This window comes from Nothobranchius furzeri, chromosome 6 (assembly GCF_043380555.1).
Source record: "Nothobranchius furzeri strain GRZ-AD chromosome 6, NfurGRZ-RIMD1, whole genome shotgun sequence".
NCBI lineage: Eukaryota > Metazoa > Chordata > Actinopteri > Cyprinodontiformes > Nothobranchiidae > Nothobranchius > Nothobranchius furzeri.
The window spans coordinates 7,694,974-7,706,845 of record NC_091746.1 but is presented as its reverse complement, the minus strand read 5'-3'; positions in this window follow the sequence as shown (position 1 = coordinate 7,706,845).

The window sequence follows — 11,872 nt, the reverse complement described above, 5'->3', positions numbered from 1 at the left end:
TTCAGAAGCCAAGTTATAAGCCCACAAATGTGTAACTGGACTACTTCTTTAAATTGACACCAGATCCGGTGACGTTTGGGACATGGTTTGACCCCCTTAGGAAAGTGCTATCATCATGAAACGTTCAGATCACTTACAACTCAATAGATTCTACCTTCCTGTAACGTTTCAGCCTGATTGGACCTTGTTTTCACACAAATGGACCCAGAATGATGTGAAATTGTGCTTCGTGCAACATAATTCTGGGTGCCATTTACAAACCATAAGTGCTAATGACTCCATTCCTTTTTGTGGTTGTAGGGGCTGTTGATTGGAGTACACTAAAACAAACCTGATCTCTCTAGGACATTCAGAAGCCAAGTTATAAGCCCACAAAGGTGTAACTGGACTGCTTCTTTAAATTGACACCAGATCCGGTGACCTTTGGGACATGGTTTGACCCCCTTAGGAAAGTGCTATCATCACGAAACGTTCAGATCACTTACAACTCAATAGATTCTACCTTACTGTAACGTTTCTGCCTGATTGGACCTTGTTTTCACACAAATTAACCCAGAATGATGTGAAATTGTGCTTCGTGCAACATAATTCTGGGTGGCATTTAAAAACCATAAGTGCTAATGACTCCATTCCTTTTTGTGGTTGTAGGGGCTGTTGATTGGAGTACACTAAAACAAACCTGATCTCTCTAGGACATGCAGAAGCCAAGTTATAAGCCCACAAATGTGTAACTGGACTACTTTAAATTGACACCAGATCCGGTGACCTTTGGGACATGGTTTGACCCCTTATAGGAATGTGTGATCATCATGAAACAGTCAGATCACTTACAACTCAATAGATTCTACCTTCTTGTAACGTTTCAGCCTGATTGGACCTTGTTTTCACACAAATGGACCCAGAATGATGTGAAATTGTGCTTAGTGCAACATCATTCTGGGTGCCATTTACAAACCATAAGTGCTAATGACTCCATTCCTTTTTGTGGTTGTAGGGGCGGTTGATTGGGGTACACTAAAACAAACCTGATCTCTTTAGGACATTCAGAAGCCAAGTTATAAGCCCACAAATGTGTAACTGGACTACTTCTTTAAAGTGACACCAGGCCTGGTGACCTTTGGGACATGGTTTTACCCCCTATAGGAATGTGCGATCATCATGAAACGTTCAGATCACTTACAACTCAATAGATTCTACCTTCTTGTAACGTTTCAGCCTGATTGGACCTTGTTTTCACACAAATGGACCCAGAATGATGTGAAATTGTGCTTCGTGCAACATAATTCTGGGTGCCATTTAAAAACCATAAGTGCTAATGGCTCCATTCCTTTTTGTGGTTGTAGGGGCTGTTGATTGGAGTACACTAAAACAAACCTGATCCCTCTAGGACATTCAGAAGCCAAGTTATAAGCCCACAAATGTATACCTGGACTACTTCGTTAAAGTGACACCAGGCCTGGTGACCTTTGGGACATGGTTTGACCCCCTATAGGAATGTGCGATCATCATGAAACGTTAGAATCACTTACTACTCAATAGATTCTACCTTCTTGTAACGTTTCAGCCTGATTGGACCTTGTTTTTACACAAATGAACCCAGAATGATGTAAAATTGTGCTTCGTGCAACTTAATTCTGGGTGCCATTTAAAAACCATAAGTGCTAATGACTCCATTCCTTTTTGTGGTTGTAGGGGCTGTTGACTGGAGTACACTGAAACAAACCTGATCTCTCTAGGACATTCAGAAGCCAAGTTATAAGCCCACAAAGGTGTAACTGGACTGCTTCTTTAAATTGACACCAAGCCCGGTGACCTTTGGGACATGGTTTGACCCCCTATAGGAATATGCGATCATCATGAAACGTTCAGATCACTTACAACTCAATAGATTCTACCTTCTTGTAACGTTTCAGCCTGATTGGACCTTGTTTTCACACAAATGAACACAGAATGATGTGAAATTGTGCTTCGTGCAACATAATTCTGGGTGCCATTTAAAAACCATAAGTGCTAATGACTCCATTCCTTTTTGTGGTAATGGGGGCTGTTAATTGGAGTACTCTAAAATAAACCTGACCTCTCTAGGATATTCAGAAGCCAAGTTATAAGTCCACAAAGGTGTAACTGGACTACTTCTTTAAATTGACACCAAGCCCGGTGACCTTTGGGACATGGTTTGACCCCCTATAGGAATGTGCGATCATCATGAAACATTCAGATCACGTACAACTCAATAGATTCTACCTTCCTGTAACGTTTCTGCCTGATTGGACCTTGTTTTCACACAAATGGACCAAGAATGATGTGAAATTGTGCTTCGTGCAACATAATTCTGGGTGCCATTTACAAACCATAAGTGCTAATGACTCCATTCCTTTTTGTGGTTGTAGGGGCTGTTGATTGGAGTACATTAAAACAAACCTGATCTCTCTAGGACATTCAGAAGCCAAGTTATAAGCCAACAAAGGTGTAACTGGACTACTTCTTTAAAGTGACACCAGGCCTGGTGACCTTTGGGACATGGTTTTACCCCCTATAGGAATGTGCGATCATCATGAAACGTTCAGATCACTTACAACTCAATAGATTCTACCTTCTTGTAACGTTTCAGCCTGATTGGACCTTGTTTTCACACAAATGGACCCAGAATGATGTGAAATTGTGCTTCGTGCAACATAATTCTGGGTGCCATTTAAAAACCATAAGTGCTAATGGCTCCATTCCTTTTTGTGGTTGTAGGGGCTGTTGATTGGAGTACACTAAAACAAACCTGATCCCTCTAGGACATTCAGAAGCCAAGTTATAAGCCCACAAATGTATACCTGGACTACTTCGTTAAAGTGACACCAGGCCTGGTGACCTTTGGGACATGGTTTGACCCCCTATAGGAATGTGCGATCATCATGAAACGTTAGAATCACTTACTACTCAATAGATTCTACCTTCTTGTAACGTTTCAGCCTGATTGGACCTTGTTTTTACACAAATGAACCCAGAATGATGTGAAATTGTGCTTCGTGCAACTTAATTCTGGGTGCCATTTAAAAACCATAAGTGCTAATGACTCCATTCCTTTTTGTGGTTGTAGGGGCTGTTGACTGGAGTACACTGAAACAAACCTGATCTCTCTAGGACATTCAGAAGCCAAGTTATAAGCCCACAAAGGTGTAACTGGACTGCTTCTTTAAATTGACACCAAGCCCGGTGACCTTTGGGACATGGTTTGACCCCCTATAGGAATATGCGATCATCATGAAACGTTCAGATCACTTACAACTCAATAGATTCTACCTTCTTGTAACGTTTCAGCCTGATTGGACCTTGTTTTCACACAAATGAACACAGAATGATGTGAAATTGTGCTTCGTGCAACATAATTCTGGGTGCCATTTAAAAACCATAAGTGCTAATGACTCCATTCCTTTTTGTGGTAATGGGGGCTGTTAATTGGAGTACTCTAAAATAAACCTGACCTCTCTAGGATATTCAGAAGCCAAGTTATAAGTCCACAAAGGTGTAACTGGACTACTTCTTTAAATTGACACCAAGCCCGGTGACCTTTGGGACATGGTTTGACCCCCTATAGGAATGTGCGATCATCATGAAACATTCAGATCACGTACAACTCAATAGATTCTACCTTCCTGTAACGTTTCTGCCTGATTGGACCTTGTTTTCACACAAATGGACCAAGAATGATGTGAAATTGTGCTTCGTGCAACATAATTCTGGGTGCCATTTACAAACCATAAGTGCTAATGACTCCATTCCTTTTTGTGGTTGTAGGGGCTGTTGATTGGAGTACATTAAAACAAACCTGATCTCTCTAGGACATTCAGAAGCCAAGTTATAAGCCAACAAAGGTGTAACTGGACTACTTCTTTAAATTGACACCAGATCCGGTGACCTTTGGGACATGGTTTGACCCCTTATAGGAATGTGCGATCATCATGAAACGTTCAGATCACTTACAACTCAATAGATTCTACCTTCCTGTAATGTTTCAGCCTGATTGGACCTTGTTTTCACACAAATGAACCCAGAATGATGTGAAATTGTGCTTCGTGCAACATAATTCTGGGTGCCATTTAAAAACCATAAGTGCTAATGGCTCCATTCCTTTTTGTGGTTGTAGGGGCTGTTAATTGGAGTACACTAAAATAAACCTGATCTCTCTAGGACATTCAGAAGCCAAGTTATAAGCCCACAAAGGTGTAACTGGACTACTTATTTAAAGTGACACCAAGCCCGGTGACCTTTGGGACATGGTTTGACCCCCTATAGGAATGTGCGATCATCATGAAACGTTCAGATCACTTACAACTCAATAGATTCTACCTTCTTGTAACGTTTCAGCCTGATTGGACCTTGTTTTCACACAAATGGACCCAGAATGATGTGAAATTGTGCTTCGTGCAACATAATTCTGGGTGCCATTTACAAACCATAAGTGCTAATGACTCCATTGCTTTTTGTGGTTGTACGGGCTGTGGATTGGAGTACTCTAAAACAAACCTGATCTCTCTAGGACATTCAGAAGCCAAGTTATAAGCCCACAAATGTATACCTGGACTACTTCTTTAAAGTGACACCAGGCCTGTTGACCTTTGGGACATGGTTTGACCCCCTATAGGAATGTGCGATCATCATGAAACGTTCAGATCACTTACAACTCAATAGATTCTACCTTCTTGTAACGTTTCAGCCTGATTGGACCTTGTTTTTACACAAATGAACCCAGAATGATGTGAAATTGTGCTTCGTGCAACATAATTCTGGGTGCCATTTAAAAACCATAAGTGCTAATGACTCCATTCCTTTTTGTGGTTGTAGGGGCTGTTGATTGGAGTACATTAAAACAAACCTGATCTCTCTAGGACATTCAGAAGCCAAGTTATAAGCCAACAAAGGTGTAACTGGACTACTTCTTTAAAGTGACACCAGGCCTGGTGACCTTTGGGACATGGTTTGACCCCCTATAGGAATGTGCGATCATCATGAAACGTTCAGATCACTTACAACTCAAGAGATTCTACCTTCTTGTAATGTTTCAGCCTGATTGGACCTTGTTTTCAAACAAATGGACCCAGAATGATGTGAAATTGTGCTTCGTGCAACATAATTCTGGGTGCCATTTACAAACCAAAAGTGCTAATGACTCCATTCCTTTTTGTGGTTGTAGGGGCTGTTGATTGGAGTACATTAAAACAAACTTGATCTCTCTAGGACATTCAAAAGCCAAGTTATAAGCCCACAAAGGTGTAACTGGACTACTTCTTTAAAACGACACCAGGCCTGGTGACCTTTGGGACATGGTTTGACCCCCTATAGGAATGTGCGATCATCATGAAACGTTCAGATCACTTACAACTCAATAGATTCTACCTTCTTGTAACGTTTCAGCCTGATTGGACCTTGTTTTCACACAAATGAACCTAGAATGATGTGAAATTGTGCTTCGTGCAACATAATTCTGGGTGCCATTTAAAAACCATAAGTGCTAATGACTCCAATCCTTTTTGTGGTAATGGAGGCTGTTAAATGGAGTACTATAAAACAAACCTGACCTCTCTAGGATATTCAGAAGCCAAGTTATAAGCCCACAAAGGTGTAACTGGACTACTTCTTTAAATTGACACCAGATCCGGTGACCTTTGGGACATGGTTTGACCCCCTAAAGGAATGTGCTATCATCAAGAAACGTTCAGGTCACTTACAACTCAATAAATTTTACCTTCCTGTAACGTTTCAGCCTGATTGGACCTTGTTTTCACACAAATGAACCCAGAATGATGTGAAATTGTGCTTCGTGCAACATAAATCTGGGTGCAATTTAAAAACCATAAGTGCTAATGACTCCATTCCTTTTAGTGGTTGTAGGGGCTGTTGATTGGAGTACACTAAAACAAACCTGATCTCTCTAGGACATTCAGAAGCCAAGTTATAAGCCCACAAATGTGTAACTGGTCTACTTCTTTAAAGTTGACACCAGGCCTGGTTACCTTTGGGACATGGTTTGACCCCCTATAGGAATGTGCGATCATCATGAAACGTTCAGATCACTTACAACTCAGTAGATTCTACCTTCTTGTAACGTTTCAGCCTGATTGGACCTTGTTTTCACACAAATGAACCCAGAATGATGTGAAATTGTGCTTCGTGCAACATAAATCTGGGTGCCATTTAAAAACCATAAGTGCTAATGACTCCATTCCTTTCTGTGGTTGTAGGGGCTGTTGATTGGTGTACATTAAAACAAACCTGATCTCTCTAGGACATTCAGAAGCCAAGTTATAAGCCAACAAAGGTGTAACTGGACTACTTCTTTAAAGTGACACCAGGCCCGGCGACCTATGGGACATGGTTTGAGCCCCTATAGGAATGTGCGATAATCATGAAACGTTCAGATCACTTACAACTCAATGGATTCTACCTTCTTGTAACGTTTCAGCATGATTGGACCTTGTTTTCACACAAATGAACCCAGAATGATGTGAAATTGTGCTTCGTGCAACATAATTCTGGGTGCCATTTAAAAACCATAAGTGCTAATTACTCCATTCCTATTTGTGGTTGTAGGGGCTGTTGATTGGAGTACACTAAAACAAACCTGATCTCTCTAGGACATGCAGAAGCCAAGTTATAAGCCCACAAATGTGTAACTGGACTACTTATTTAAAGTGACACCAAGACCGGTGACCTTTGGGACATGGTTTGACCCCCTATAGGAATGTGCGATCATCATGAAACGTTCAGATCACTTACAACTCAATAGATTCTACCTTCTTGTAACGTTTCAGCCTGATTGGACCTTGTTTTCACACAAATGAACCCAGAATGATGTGAAATTGTGCTTCGTGCAACATAATTCTGGGTGCCATTTAAAAACCATAAGTGCTAATGACTCCATTCCTTTTTGTGGTAATGGGGGCTGTTAATTGGAGTACTCTAAAATAAACCTGACCTCTCTAGGATATTCAGAAGCCAAGTTATAAATCCACAAAGGTGTAACTGGACTACTTCTTTAAATTGATACCAAATCCGGTGACCTTTGGGACATGGTTTGACCCCCTTAGGAAAGTGCTATCATCATGAAACGTTCAGATCACGTACAACTCAATAGATTCTACCTTCCTGTAACGTTTCTGCCTGATTGGACCTTGTTTTCACACAAATGAACCCAGAATGATGTGAAATTGTGCTTTGTGCAACATAATTCTGGGTGCCATTCAAAAACCATAAGTGCTAATGACTCCATTCCTTTTTGTGGTTGTAGGGGCTGTTGATTGGAGTACACTAAAACAAACCTGATCTCTCTAGGACATTCAGAAGCCAAGTTATAAGCCCACAAATGTGTAACTGGTCTACTTCTTTAAAGTTGACACCAGGCCTGGTTACCTTTGGGACATGGTTTGACCCCCTATAGGAATGTGCGATCATCATGAAACGTTCAGATCACTTACAACTCAGTAGATTCTACCTTCTTGTAACGTTTCAGCCTGATTGGACCTTGTTTTCACACAATGGACCCAGAATGATGTGAAATTGTGCTTCGTGCAACATAATTCTGGGTGCCATTTACAAACCATAAGTGCTAATGACTCCATTCCTTTCTGTGGTTGTAGGGGCTGTTGATTGGAGTACATTAAAACAAACCTGATCTCTCTAGGACATTCAGAAGCCAAGTTATAAGCCAACAAAGGTGTAACTGGACTACTTCTTTAAAGTGACACCAGGCCCGGCGACCTATGGGACATGGTTTGAGCCCCTATAGGAATGTGCGATAATCATGAAATGTTCAGATCACTTACAACTCAATGGATTCTACCTTCTTGTAACGTTTCAGCATGATTGGACCTTGTTTTCACACAAATGAACCCAGAATGATGTGAAATTGTGCTTCGTGCAACATAATTCTGGGTGCCATTTAAAAACCATAAGTGCTAATTACTCCATTCCTTTTTGTGGTTGTAGGGGCTGTTGATTGGAGTACACTAAAACAAACCTGATCTCTCTAGGACATGCAGAAGCCAAGTTATAAGCCCACAAATGTGTAACTGGACTACTTCTTTAAATTGACACCAGATCCGGTGACCTTTGGGACATGGTTTGACCCCTTATAGGAATGTGCGATCATCATGAAACGTTCAGATCACTTACAACTCAATAGATTCTACCTTCCTGTAACGTTTCAGCCTGATTGGACCTTGTTTTCACACAAATGAACCCAGAATGATGTGAAATTGTGCTTCGTGCAACATAATTCTGGGTGCCATTTAAAAACCATAAGTGCTAATGGCTCCATTCCTTTTTGTGGTTGTAGGGGCTGTTAATTGGAGTACACTAAAATAAACCTGATCTCTCTAGGACATTCAGAAGCCAAGTTATAAGCCCACAAAGGTGTAACTGGACTACTTATTTAAAGTGACACCAAGCCCGGTGACCTTTGGGACATGGTTTGACCACCTATAGGAATGTGCGATCATCATGAAACGTTCAGATCACTTACAACTCAATAGATTCTACCTTCTTGTAACGTTTCAGCCTGATTGGACCTTGTTTTCACACAAATGAACCCAGAATGATGTGAAATTGTGCTTCGTGCAACATAATTCTGGGTGCCATTTAAAAACCATAAGTGCTAATGACTCCATTCCTTTTTGTGGTAATGGGGGCTGTTAATTGGAGTACTCTAAAATAAACCTGACCTCTCTAGGATATTCAGAAGCCAAGTTATAAGTCCACAAAGGTGTAACTGGACTACTTCTTTAAATTGATACCAGATCCGGTGACCTTTGGGACATGGTTTGACCCCCTTAGGAAAGTGCTATCATCATGAAACGTTCAGATCACGTACAACTCAATAGATTCTACCTTCCTGTAACGTTTCTGCCTGATTGGACCTTGTTTTCACACAAATGAACCCAGAATGATGTGAAATTGTGCTTCGTGCAACATAATTCTGGATGCCATTCAAAAACCATAAGTGCTAATGACACCATTCCTTTTTGTGGTTGTAGGGGCTGTTGATTGGAGTACACAAAAAAATACCTGATCTCTCTAGGACATTCAGAAGCAAAGTTATAAGCCCACAAAGGTGTAACTGGACTACTTCTTTAAATTGACACCAGATCCGGTGACCTTTGGGACATGGTTTGACCCCCTTAGGAAAGTGCTATCATCATGAAACGTTCAGATCACTTACAACTCAATAGATTCTACCTTCTTGTAACGTTTCAGCCTGATTGGACCTTGTTTTCACACAAATGGACCCAGAATGATGTGAAATTGTGCTTCGTGCAACATAATTCTGCGTGCCATTTAAAAACCATAAGTGCTAATGGCTCCATTCCTTTTTGTGGTTGTAGGGGCTGTTAATTGGAGTACTCTAAAACAAACCTGACCTCTCTAGGATATTCAGAAGCCAAGTTATAAGCCCACAAAGGTGTAACTGGACTACTTCTTTAAAGTGACACGAAGCCCGGTGACCTTTGGGACATGGTTTGACCCCCTATAGGAATTTGTAATCATCATGAAACGTTCAGATCACTTACAACTCAATAGATTCTACCTTCTTGTAACGTTTCAGCCTGATTGGACCTTGTTTTCACACAAATGGACCCAGAATGATGTGAAATTGTGCTTCGTGCAACATAATTCTGGGTGCAATTTACAAACCATAAGTGCTAATGACTCCATTCCTTTTTGTGGTTGTAGGGGCTGTTGATTGGAGTACACTAAAACAAACCTGATCTCTCTAGGACATTCAGAAGCCAAGTTATAAGCCCACAAATGTGTAACTGGACTACTTCTTTAAATTGACACCAGATCCGGTGACGTTTGGGACATGGTTTGACCCCCTTAGGACAGTGCTATCATCATGAAACGTTCAGATCACTTACAACTAAATAGATTCTACCTTCCTGTAACGTTTCAGCCTGATTGGACCTTGTTTTCACACAAATGGACCCAGAATGATGTGAAATTGTGCTTCGTGCAACATAATTCTGGGTGCCATTTACAAACCATAAGTGCTAATGACTCCATTCCTTTTTGTGGTTGTAGGGGCTGTTGATTGGAGTACACTAAAACAAACCTGATCTCTCTAGTACATTCAGAAGCCAAGTTATAAGCCCACAAAGGTGTAACTGGACTGCTTCTTTAAATTGACACCAGATCCGGTGACCTTTGGGACATGGTTTGACCCCCTTAGGAAAGTGCTATCATCATGAAACGTTCAGATCACTTACAACTCAATAGATTCTACCTTCCTGTAACAGTTCTGCCTGATTGGACCTTGTTTTCACACAAATGAACCCAGAATGATGTCAAATTGTGCTTCGTGCAACATAATTCTGGGTGCCATTTACAAACCATAAGTGCTAATGACTCCATTCCTTTTTGTGGTTGTAGGGGCTGTTGATTGGAGTACACTAAAACAAACCTGATCTCTCTAGGACATTCAGACGCCAAGTTATAAGCCCACAAATGTGTAACTGGACTACTTCTTTAAATTGACACCAGATCCGGTGACGTTTGGGACATGGTTTGACCCCCTTAGGAATGTGCGATCATCATGAAACGTTCAGATCACTTACAACTCAGTAGATTCTACCTTCCTGTAACGTTTCAGCCTGATTGGACCTTGTTTTCACACAAATGGACCCAGAATGATGTGAAATTGTGCTTTGTGCAACATAATTCTGGGTGCCATTTACAAACCATAAGTGCTAATGACTCCATTCCTTTTTGTGGTTGTAGGGGCTGTTGATTGGAGTACACTAAAACAAACCTGATCTCTCTAGGACATTCAGAAGCCAAGTTATAAGCCCACAAATGTGTAACTGGACTACTTCTTTAAAGTGACACCAGGCCTGGTGACCTTTGGGACATGGTTTTACCCCATATAGGAATGTGCGATCATCATGAAACGTTCAGATCACTTACAACTCAATAGATTCTACCTTCTTGTAACGTTTCAGCCTGATTGGACCTTGTTTTCACACAAATGAACCCAGAATGATGTGAAATTGTGCTTCGTGCAACATAATTCTGGGTGCCATTTAAAAACCATAAGTGCTAATGACTCCATTCCTTTTTGTGGTTGTAGGGGCTGTTGATTGGAGTACACTAAAACAAACCTGATCTCTCTAGTACATTCAGAAGCCAAGTTATAAGCCCACAAAGGTGTAACTGGACTGCTTCTTTAAATTGACACCAGATCCGGTGACCTTTGGGACATGGTTTGACCCCCTTAGGAAAGTGCTATCATCATGAAACGTTCAGATCACTTACAACTCAATAGATTCTACCTTCCTGTAACAGTTCTGCCTGATTGGACCTTGTTTTCACACAAATGAACCCAGAATGATGTCAAATTGTGCTTCGTGCAACATAATTCTGGGTGCCATTTACAAACCATAAGTGCTAATGACTCCATTCCTTTTTGTGGTTGTAGGGGCTGTTGATTGGAGTACACTAAAACAAACCTGATCTCTCTAGTACATTCAGAAGCCAAGTTATAAGCCCACAAAGGTGTAACTGGACTGCTTCTTTAAATTGACACCAGATCCGGTGACCTTTGGGACATGGTTTGACCCCCTTAGGAAAGTGCTATCATCATGAAACGTTCAGATCACTTACAACTCAATAGATTCTACCTTCCTGTAACAGTTCTGCCTGATTGGACCTTGTTTTCACACAAATGAACCCAGAATGATGTCAAATTGTGCTTCGTGCAACATAATTCTGGGTGCCATTTACAAACCATAAGTGCTAATGACTCCATTCCTTTTTGTGGTTGTAGGGGCTGTTGATTGGAGTACACTAAAACAAACCTGATCTCTCTAGTACATTCAGAAGCCAAGTTATA